Source organism: Electrophorus electricus, chromosome 22 (genome assembly GCF_013358815.1).
Source record: "Electrophorus electricus isolate fEleEle1 chromosome 22, fEleEle1.pri, whole genome shotgun sequence".
In the NCBI taxonomy this organism is placed as follows: Eukaryota; Metazoa; Chordata; class Actinopteri; order Gymnotiformes; family Gymnotidae; genus Electrophorus; species Electrophorus electricus.
In genome coordinates this window covers 1966054-1976053 of record NC_049556.1, presented here as the reverse complement: position 1 = coordinate 1976053, position 10000 = coordinate 1966054, and the positions used below count along the sequence as shown (strand labels likewise).

General features: G+C 38.7%; 1 long non-coding RNA gene across 1 annotated transcript; it reads left to right on the top strand.

Annotated features, from left to right (window-relative positions):
• Window positions 1–9090: 9090 nt before the first annotated feature.
• On the top strand, window positions 9091–9798 carry LOC118240585. The gene is made up of 3 exons (XR_004775498.1): window positions 9091–9218; window positions 9345–9374; window positions 9495–9798. It is a non-coding gene; the product is annotated as an uncharacterized LOC118240585 (long non-coding RNA).
• The last annotated feature ends 202 nt before the right edge of the window (window positions 9799–10000 follow it).

Genomic DNA, 10000 nt, shown 5'->3' with positions numbered 1-10000 from the left:
TGGGTATCTGTGGGTATCTGTGGGTATCTGTGGGTATCTAGTGGGTATCTAGTGGGTATCTGTGGGTATCTAGTGGGTATCTAGTGGGTATCTGTGGGTATCTGTGGGTATCTAGGGTTCGTAACAGTCCCTGAGGTACTGCTGTTTCATTTCATTATTGCAGAATCTGCATGAATTGCTGCAATTCTCCAGTTGCCAAAATGAATTATGCTATGTTATACTGTAAACTGCTGTAGGTATGATTCACTGGTGATGCATATGTGCTTTGTCAGACATTGTTTACATTTGTCAAGTGACATGTCAATTAAATTGTTAAAAACAGAAAAAAAAAACTGAACCAGTGGCTTAACCAATTGAAAGTAAAATTCTCAGAATCCATTTTGTGATGAGAGGAATGTAAATCCCCGGTGAGTACATACATAGTTGAGCTAAGCTCTTACTGTGTCTACACTGCTCAAATTAATCATGTCAACTTGAAATTGTCACCCCCTGTTCATGTGAATTTCGGCCTTTCACTGATCCATCTGTGTCTCATTTCTCTGCGATTGTACTGTACATTTTAACCCTGTGTTTCTCAGTCCTTATGGTCAGTTCTCTGTTACTGTTGGAATGTCGTTGTTGCTGAACTGTGCTATGGTAAGTTTATTAGAGGAACTGAACTGTGCTAAGGTGAGTTTATTAGAGGAACTGAACTGTGCTAAGGTAAGTTTATTAGAGGAGCTGAATTGTGCTAAGGTGAGTTTATTAGAGGAACTGAACTGTGCTAAGGTGAGTTTATTAGAGGAACTGAACTGTGCTAAGGTGAGTTTATTAGAGGAACTGAACTGTGCTATGGTAAGTTTATTAGAGGAACTGAACTGTGCTAAGGTAAGTTTATTAGAGGAACTGAACTGTGCTAAGGTAAGTTTATTAGAGGAGCTGAATTGTGCTAAGGTGAGTTTATTAGAGGAACTGAACTGTGCTAAGGTGAGTTTATTAGAGGAACTGAACTGTGCTAAGGTGAGTTTATTAGAGGAGCTGAATTGTGCTAAGGTGAGTTTATTAGAGGAACTGAACTGTGCTAAGGTGAGTTTATTAGAGGAACTGAACTGTGCTAAGGTAAGTTTATTAGAGGAGCTGAATTGTGCTAAGGTGAGTTTATTAGAGGAACTGAACTGTGCTAAGGTGAGTTTATTAGAGGAACTGAACTGTGCTAAGGTGAGTTTATTAGAGGAACTGAACTGTGCTAAGGTAAGTTTATTAGAGGAGCTGAATTGTGCTAAGGTAAGTTTATTAGAGGAACTGAACTGTGCTATGGAGAGTTTAGTAGAGGAACTGAACTGTGCTAAGGTGAGTTTATTAGAGGAACTGAACTGTGCTATGGTGAGTTTATTAGAGGAACTGAACTGTGCTAAGGTGAGTTTATTAGAGGAACTGAACTGTGCTAAGGTGAGTTTATTAGAGGAACTGAACTGTGCTAAGGTGAGTTTATTAGAGGAACTGAACTGTGCTAAGGTGAGTTTATTAGAGGAACTGAACTGTGCTAAGGTGAGTTTATTAGAGGAACTGTACTGTGCTATGGTGAGTTTATTAGAGGAACTGAACTGTGCTATGGTGAGTTTATTAGAGGAACTGAACTGTGCTAAGGTAAGTTTATTAGAGGAGCTGAATTGTGCTAAGGTGAGTTTATTAGAGGAACTGAACTGTGCTAAGGTGAGTTTATTAGAGGAACTGAACTGTGCTAAGGTGAGTTTATTAGAGGAACTGAACTGTGCTATGGTAAGTTTATTAGAGGAACTGAACTGTGCTAAGGTAAGTTTATTAGAGGAACTGAACTGTGCTAAGGTAAGTTTATTAGAGGAGCTGAATTGTGCTAAGGTGAGTTTATTAGAGGAACTGAACTGTGCTAAGGTGAGTTTATTAGAGGAACTGAACTGTGCTAAGGTGAGTTTATTAGAGGAGCTGAATTGTGCTAAGGTGAGTTTATTAGAGGAACTGAACTGTGCTAAGGTGAGTTTATTAGAGGAACTGAACTGTGCTAAGGTAAGTTTATTAGAGGAGCTGAATTGTGCTAAGGTGAGTTTATTAGAGGAACTGAACTGTGCTAAGGTGAGTTTATTAGAGGAACTGAACTGTGCTAAGGTGAGTTTATTAGAGGAACTGAACTGTGCTAAGGTAAGTTTATTAGAGGAGCTGAATTGTGCTAAGGTAAGTTTATTAGAGGAACTGAACTGTGCTATGGAGAGTTTAGTAGAGGAACTGAACTGTGCTAAGGTGAGTTTATTAGAGGAACTGAACTGTGCTATGGTGAGTTTATTAGAGGAACTGAACTGTGCTAAGGTGAGTTTATTAGAGGAACTGAACTGTGCTAAGGTGAGTTTATTAGAGGAACTGAACTGTGCTAAGGTGAGTTTATTAGAGGAACTGAACTGTGCTAAGGTGAGTTTATTAGAGGAACTGAACTGTGCTAAGGTGAGTTTATTAGAGGAACTGTACTGTGCTATGGTGAGTTTATTAGAGGAACTGAACTGTGCTATGGTGAGTTTATTAGAGGAACTGAACTGTGCTAAGGTAAGTTTATTAGAGGAGCTGAATTGTGCTAAGGTAAGTTTATTAGAGGAACTGAACTGTGCTATGGAGAGTTTAGTAGAGGAACTGAACTGTGCTAAGGTGAGTTTATTAGAGGAACTGAACTGTGCTATGGTGAGTTTATTAGAGGAACTGAACTGTGCTAAGGTGAGTTTATTAGAGGAACTGAACTGTGCTAAGGTGAGTTTATTAGAGGAACTGAACTGTGCTAAGGTGAGTTTATTAGAGGAACTGAACTGTGCTAAGGTGAGTTTATTAGAGGAACTGAACTGTGCTAAGGTAAGTTGAGATGATCTTGTTGGGGTTTAAGGACGCGGTGATAAACATCACAACAGCAGGAAGAAAGTGGAACGCGCAAGACGAGCTGGACTAGAGCGCGTGACGGCGCGGGTGTACGTGCTCGAGCAGCTGCAAACCGGAACACCAGGGCTTGGGTCGTGTTATTCATAGAAAGCGTTTAATAAGGCAACATCGCCAGAGAGAAAGCGAATGATCACTCGTTTTATCCGTGAAAAGGAATAGGAAGTACGGTGCGCAACAGCAGCATCGCAAGGAAAACAATCCCAGTGGCTTCGCTTTAGAGAGGCGAAGAATCACCTGGCGAGAGTTGTGGAAATGGATGTGAGTCGCGTTTGTTCAGCATGTCTCCTTCAAGACTGGTGAGGAACCATTCCAGGTGACCATGAAGCTCAGACAATGCCAAGGTCGTGCAAAGCTGTAATCAAAGCAAAGGGTGACTACTTTTAAAAATTTGACATATAAAACATATTGCGGTGTTTATTTATTTATACACTTTTTATTTATTACACTTATGTAATTTATTACATAAGTCCACACGTGTTCCTTCATAGTTTCAATATTAATATACTATTTTAAAATACATAAAAAAAGTTTAAATAAAACATTGAAGGTCTGACAAACACACAGTGGCAGCTGGTGAAAAATTTTCTAGGTAGAGATGTTGGTGACATACTCAGTTTCAACAACCATCCCAATACAGGTTAACACAAACTACCAGTCGTCTGGGAAATAGCCAGTAATTATTTAATTGGCATTACAATCAACAGAATAATACATGTCAATTATCATTAGTTGCAGGTCTAATGTGCTCAGATAGATAGTACATCATTAGAAAAAAAAAAAACATTTGAATATTTTGCTAACTAAAGGAAAACATTTTTCAACAAATAGAAGGCTTGCATTTTAAAAGTTAATGCAGTTGTCTTACATCAAATAGCTTTCCTTTTTATACCTAATTTATAACTAATACACAGCTAGCTTGCTAACGTTAGTCATTTAAAATGTTTATTTTAAAAATAAAATAATTTCTACCGGGGCGGCACCCTAGCACTCTATTGAACAGCTGCCACTGCTAATTAGGCTACATGAATGAAACAGTTAGTTAGCAAGCTGTGCTAGTAAATTCTCTTTTTGTGTGGAAATTTAGAGTTTATTGTTGGACGTAATGTGTTTCGGTAATGTGTGTTGAAAAGATTGACTGCTGTTCATTAATTGAGATAACAGATCAGAATGTTAACATCATTATTACAATACAGTGTTATTAACGTCAGATCAGTGTAGGAAAGCAGGCCTAAAAGTGTGCTGGTTATTTCTGCCACATTACGCCACTGATCCTAGTCGCTCTGATGACGCTTGAGTCGGTTTTTTGTGTGTGTTTGGGTCTGGAAACACATTACTGAAGCTTCCCTTTCATGACTTATAACATGTGGAATCGTGTTTGATGCATATTATAGCAAGTGCCTGAAGACAGAGGCGATGTCTCACCAGCCTGAACTGTGGATGGAGAGAGTTTAATTTGGTTTTAGTCAGGACTAACACTCACTCTTTCCATCACAAACACACACATGTGTTTTTTGCTGTGTATATTTTAATATAAATTATACACACAATTGATCACTTATCCACTGTGCAGGATTGAGAAATTGTGTGCATACATGTGTGTTGATCTGTAAGTGTGAGGAGATTTTCTCCTTCTCTCTACAGTCTGTCTGGCTGCAGTATGAAGGCTGTGCTGCTCCACTGAAGGATCCACACTGTAAACTGGAGAAACTACAGTGAGTTACAGATGACTGAACCCAAGATTGGTATCAGCATAATCAAAATTCGAGCTGTTACTGTAACTGTCACATAGCATAAGGCAAAGCTAATAATTCAGGACCATTTTCATTTATCTGGTCTGTTTTTCTTCTTTTCTACTTCTATCAATCAATAAATTATTCTCCATGTGAATACTGATTAGTTCATGAACATTCTATAAGTTTTCAAGCTTGTAGCATTTCTGACCTCAGGTAGGTGATCGCTAGTTACTGTTAACTTGTGGCCTCCAGTTGACATTGAATCAGCATTTATTAATGAAGAACTTTTAATTACATTTAAATTTGGTATCCACAACTTCGAGTTAGCACATCTGGGATCGTTCCTCAACTCCACTTTCTGGAATACCCTCCAGGTTAGTTGCTTATTCTCCCAGAAACCAACCGTATCCCTCCATTTGTCATGTCCTGAATTCTGATGTTTTTCACCTGTTGTTCCTCATTAGCTTGCTTAATCCATCTTCCCCACTTCCTCTTTGTGAAGTATTGTTTCTACCAAGGCTAAGCATACTAAACCTTATTTAGTTTCCTCTCTCTCTGGTCATTTCATTCCCCTTTTCCTTTGTGAACTCTCACTGCCTGCCATTATTGTACTACTTTTGTTCTCCACTCTCAGGTTTTTGAACTGTGCCTGTCCTTGTTATTCCTAGACAGAAAGGATAGTGTGTAACCCCAAACAGCACGTGTAGCTAGTTATGTATCCCCCCCCACATGTAAACAGCAGTTAAGGAGGCCTAAATCTTTTCAAGGTACAGTTTCCAGGACACAATTTAATGTGTTTATGGTTCTGTACTTTAGCCCAGTTTAATGGGGTCTATAAGCTTGCTAAAGGGGTAAAGGTAAGAAAATGACTCCTTACTGGGCAGCACCAGGACTGGTGAATAGACCTTTACTGGAAACATCTACTAAATATTTGAACTGAACTGAAACATTTAGCGCACTTTCACTTTTTTCATAAACCTAAAAAGCATAATCAATTTTGTCGCATACACATACATCAAGGAACAAGTGTAGTTCACGTCATAGTTTTCATTCCTCTAATGAAATGAAAAGCACACATATTCTCAGCGTGCATCTTGCTTCTGTTTTATGCTTTCAATTTGTATACTGTTTTACACTTTCACTTCAAACATAGCCACCAGTTACTAGCATTCCTGAACACCTTCTTACTGAAAATATAAAGACTGTGTGTTTAGTTTACTTGTTGGGCTTGTTTCCTTTATCTACACTATCACTACAGGTTTAGATCATGGGTGCAGTTTTAAAAGTTATTATCATTTCAAATGAATTCTTCAGATGTTGCATTTCTGCATTCTCAGACTCCTTTGATGGTGTATGGAAATTAATTTAATTAATTGATTAAATATTTAAAATATTTAACTAACAAGTGGCAGAAAGTATGGGTTTATTTTAAATGTTACAGCAGTCGGCTTGTGGATGGAAAGGATGCAAACGCTGTGCGACACGGCTCATGCAGCAGCAAAGTGTTTGAAATTGGGGTGTTTCCACCCAAAAATGTTTATTAAACTAAGTTTTAAGTAGAATTTTTATGAAATTGGCCCATTTGAATTTTCATTGTGTTTTGAGTGTAAAGGGGGGCTGAGCTGCCTGCAGTCCTGAGTTCAGGTTTGGCTTTGTGCTGTGGGTGTGTCCTCTGTGATGGTGTTACAAAACAAAGTAGTGGCAGTTTTATTCTTACCTTCTTAGATAAGTGAACCTGCTGCTTTTCTTACTCTGGCAAGTTTGTGTAACTGTGTACTTGTTTAAAGTAAGCAGACCTACATGTATGTGGAAAACCTTTTTTTCTTGTAAATGGAACATGCATTACAAAAAATGAGCTATGAACTAGCACACTGAGTATGACAGCACATATTGCGTAAGCATGCATACAGAGGAAACGTGTAGAACACAGGATCAGCATGTAAAGCACGGGGTCAAACACAGACAATGAATGACCATAACACAGGACTATAACCAGAGACAGGTGTAACACATAACCAACTAATAAGGGAGGGGCGTGGCCATGTTAGACACACACACACACCGAATGACAAACAGCAATGACACATCAAACTGACATGGGGAGGAGTCGAGGTGGAGCGGCCGTGCCATGACATATAGCCTATAATTTTGCAGACTCTCGTCTTTTCTGGTTCTCTGATTGTTGATTGTTCACAGTGTAATACTAATTGTAACAATATGTGTTAAATAATTGGCTAATGTTGATGCTAATAATGTGATTAAAGATGCACTCTAAAATTCATCAGTAATGTGCATCGTCCGTCCTGAGCCCCTTTATTAGTTTCCTAAGTAGTTTATAGGTGATTCTTTACTGCTAAAAACTTCCATCTCTGACACATGTAAGACCTTCTCTTTATAGGTGATTCTTTACTTCAAAACCTCTATCTCTGACACATGTAATACACACACACACACGAGGAAACGCTCAGGGAGAGGGGCCATACCGTGACATTATGTTTATGAAGACTATTGACATCTAAATTTTCCATGTCATGGATGCAACCATGAAATCACCTATTTTTTAAAATATATTTAAAGTATTTTTATAAGTATTTGCAATGATGTGCAAAGCTTGGTGAAAATTAGTTTAAATGCACGAAAACATGCAAATTGAAAATGGAAAATATACTACATGAATGTTATTGTAATGTTGCAGTTAGAACCATTTGATTAAAACCAAAAAAGATATGCATGTTCCAGATTAAAATGTATGCAGTTTTGGGGCACAAATTGGGGTACCTGTTTACATGTATACTGACTGTGATGGTTAAAATAAAATGGTTTTTGTTTGTTTGTTTGTTTGTTTTTTAATATGGGAGAGTCAAGAGTGACCGTAGTAGCAGAAGCACCCTTATATGTAGTTCATCTTGGTGATCGTTCATATTTCTTGAAGCTAGTTGCTTATCAGCAAGGACTCCTTGGGAACAGTGTGGAAACTTGGGAAGGCATTTTATTGGGAGGGCACTTTATTGGGAGGGCAGTTTGGATTGTGCTCATTTCTGGTGATTGCAAGCAGTTGGCAGGGCATCAGATAGCGGGTAAAGGTGGACCTTAGTACACGGGGCCCACCTTGGATGCAGGGCTGCCCAATAGCCCCTGAAATAAATGGATTTTGGTTTGTAATTTTTATACTCTGTTATTATAGAGGTAAATAATACCAGCGTGTGCTCCATGATGAGTTCTGTTTATCTGCTCATTGTGTCCTTTAATTCACACCACGCCCTGCCTCAAAAGTGAATGTGGTTGTGTAACCAAGCATTTGATATTCTGTTCAGAAAACGAGACTTTCACTGAACTTGTATTGACTGGAAATGTATTTAGGCTCTAGTAACAGTTGACTACCATAATTCAATAAACAGGATTTTTACAGGACAAACATTATACTGGATCATATCTTGCCCCTGTTGCTATGGAGGATTCACAGTAATTAACAGTAGCAACAAGTGTTAAATTCTTCTCTAATGCATACATTTTTTATTTTATTTGGATACCAAAGGGGAGAAACGTGTACTCAAGTGAGTGATCCTGAGGACAGATATGATTGTCTCTCTCTTTCTCTCTCACACACACTGTCGCATTCAGGAATCGATTTGCACGCAGCTGCTGCAAGCGAACAGCAGGTCAAGCACACCACTAGCAGGAGAATCAATATGCAGATTTAAAAGTAGAAGGTAGCTGGAGCCAACTACGCCTATTAGACTATTAGACTCACTACAGTCCTCTCCTCACTTCACACAAAAGGGCCACAACTAGGCAGTGAATCTATTCACTAAGAGGCGGCTAAGTCACAGCTGGGTTACAGTTGGGTCCTCCTGCATGCAGATTTATTGTGTAAGTTCTAGCGATGTTGTTGACTAGAGAGATAGTTAAGAATTCAGACCTGATTACAATGAAACCAAAATCAGGATTTCAGAAAAAGTGAGCAAGAAAGGGGGCTGAAGACAAACTACTGTGTCCAGAGCTTTGCCTCTGCCAGCATAGCTCATTCTCCTGGTAACAAACATCAACAGAATCTGCAAAGCAAGTAATATTTGTTTTCTCTGATACGCTTGCTTTATTACTTCCTCGTGGTGCCAGGCTAGTACTGATGCTGGGCATTTCAAATATGTTGATATACCACATGTCCTGGGATGGGAAAATGTTTATAAATAAAACATTAATTATAATGAGGGACGTAAACAAATGTGTGTTCAATATTTGAGAGGCAGTAAGAAATTTTGTGCACTTGTGACTGTAGAATTTTATAAAACATGATTTTTTTGTCCTTTTGGGCATCTTGCTATGTACTAAACCATTGGTTTCTTTATCAGAATTACAGGTGAAAGGTACTGATGGAAAGGATGACATCACCAACACCAGCACGTGCTGCTGTCCGTTCCACCTCAACTTCTGATGCCCCTTTGGTTCACACCATAAGGGCTCATGAAAAAAGTTCTGTAATCGCACCCATGCTCTCTAGAAACACATTCAATGCTCCAGTTAAATTGAACATCTACTCAGACACAGGCCATACAGGTATGTTGTGACACAGCACTGATGCAAGTCTGATTATGCCATGGCTGAGATTAAATCTGCACAGGATCCATGTCATGTGATGCCTTGTGTGACAGCTATTTCTCTCTACTTTATGCTTCTTCACAGAACACAACTCAGTTGTTGATCATGAACATGGTAAATATTGAGCGTTTTATCATATTCCTTCAAAGCAATTCCGAGTTTGTCTTGTAGTTATGAGAACCTGCAACCATCTTTTGCTGTGCCAAAATTAAGTTTCCTTTTTTATTTCTTTAGTGACAAGTGTTTTGATGAAGCATAAAACCAGACTGAGGAAGAAGTTCAAATTCATATGTGAGGGTGATTCTAAAATTGAGCACAAAACCCTCTTCCAAAAGATTTATACAGGACTCTTTATCACAGAGAGACAATCCAGAATGGAGAGAGAATGTGATCATGAGGTTCATCAGATTGAAAGAAAATTCAGTACACAGTCCAAGCATTATACTCCTATTCATTGCAATGATATTTTCATTGAAATTCCTAAATGGAAACCAAATACAGAACCGAAAGAGGAAGTTGAAGGAGAGGCAGAGGCAGAGGAAGAGCAAGACATAAGAACTGTGCTGACCAAAGGCATTGCAGGGATTGGAAAAACTGTCTCTGTGCAGAAGTTCATTGTGGACTGGGCAGAAGGAAGAGCCAACCAGCACATAGACCTCGTGCTTGTGATGCCTTTTCGAGAGCTGAATGTGGTGGAAGCTGACGAATTCAGTCTGTATAAACTTATTTGCATTTTCAAC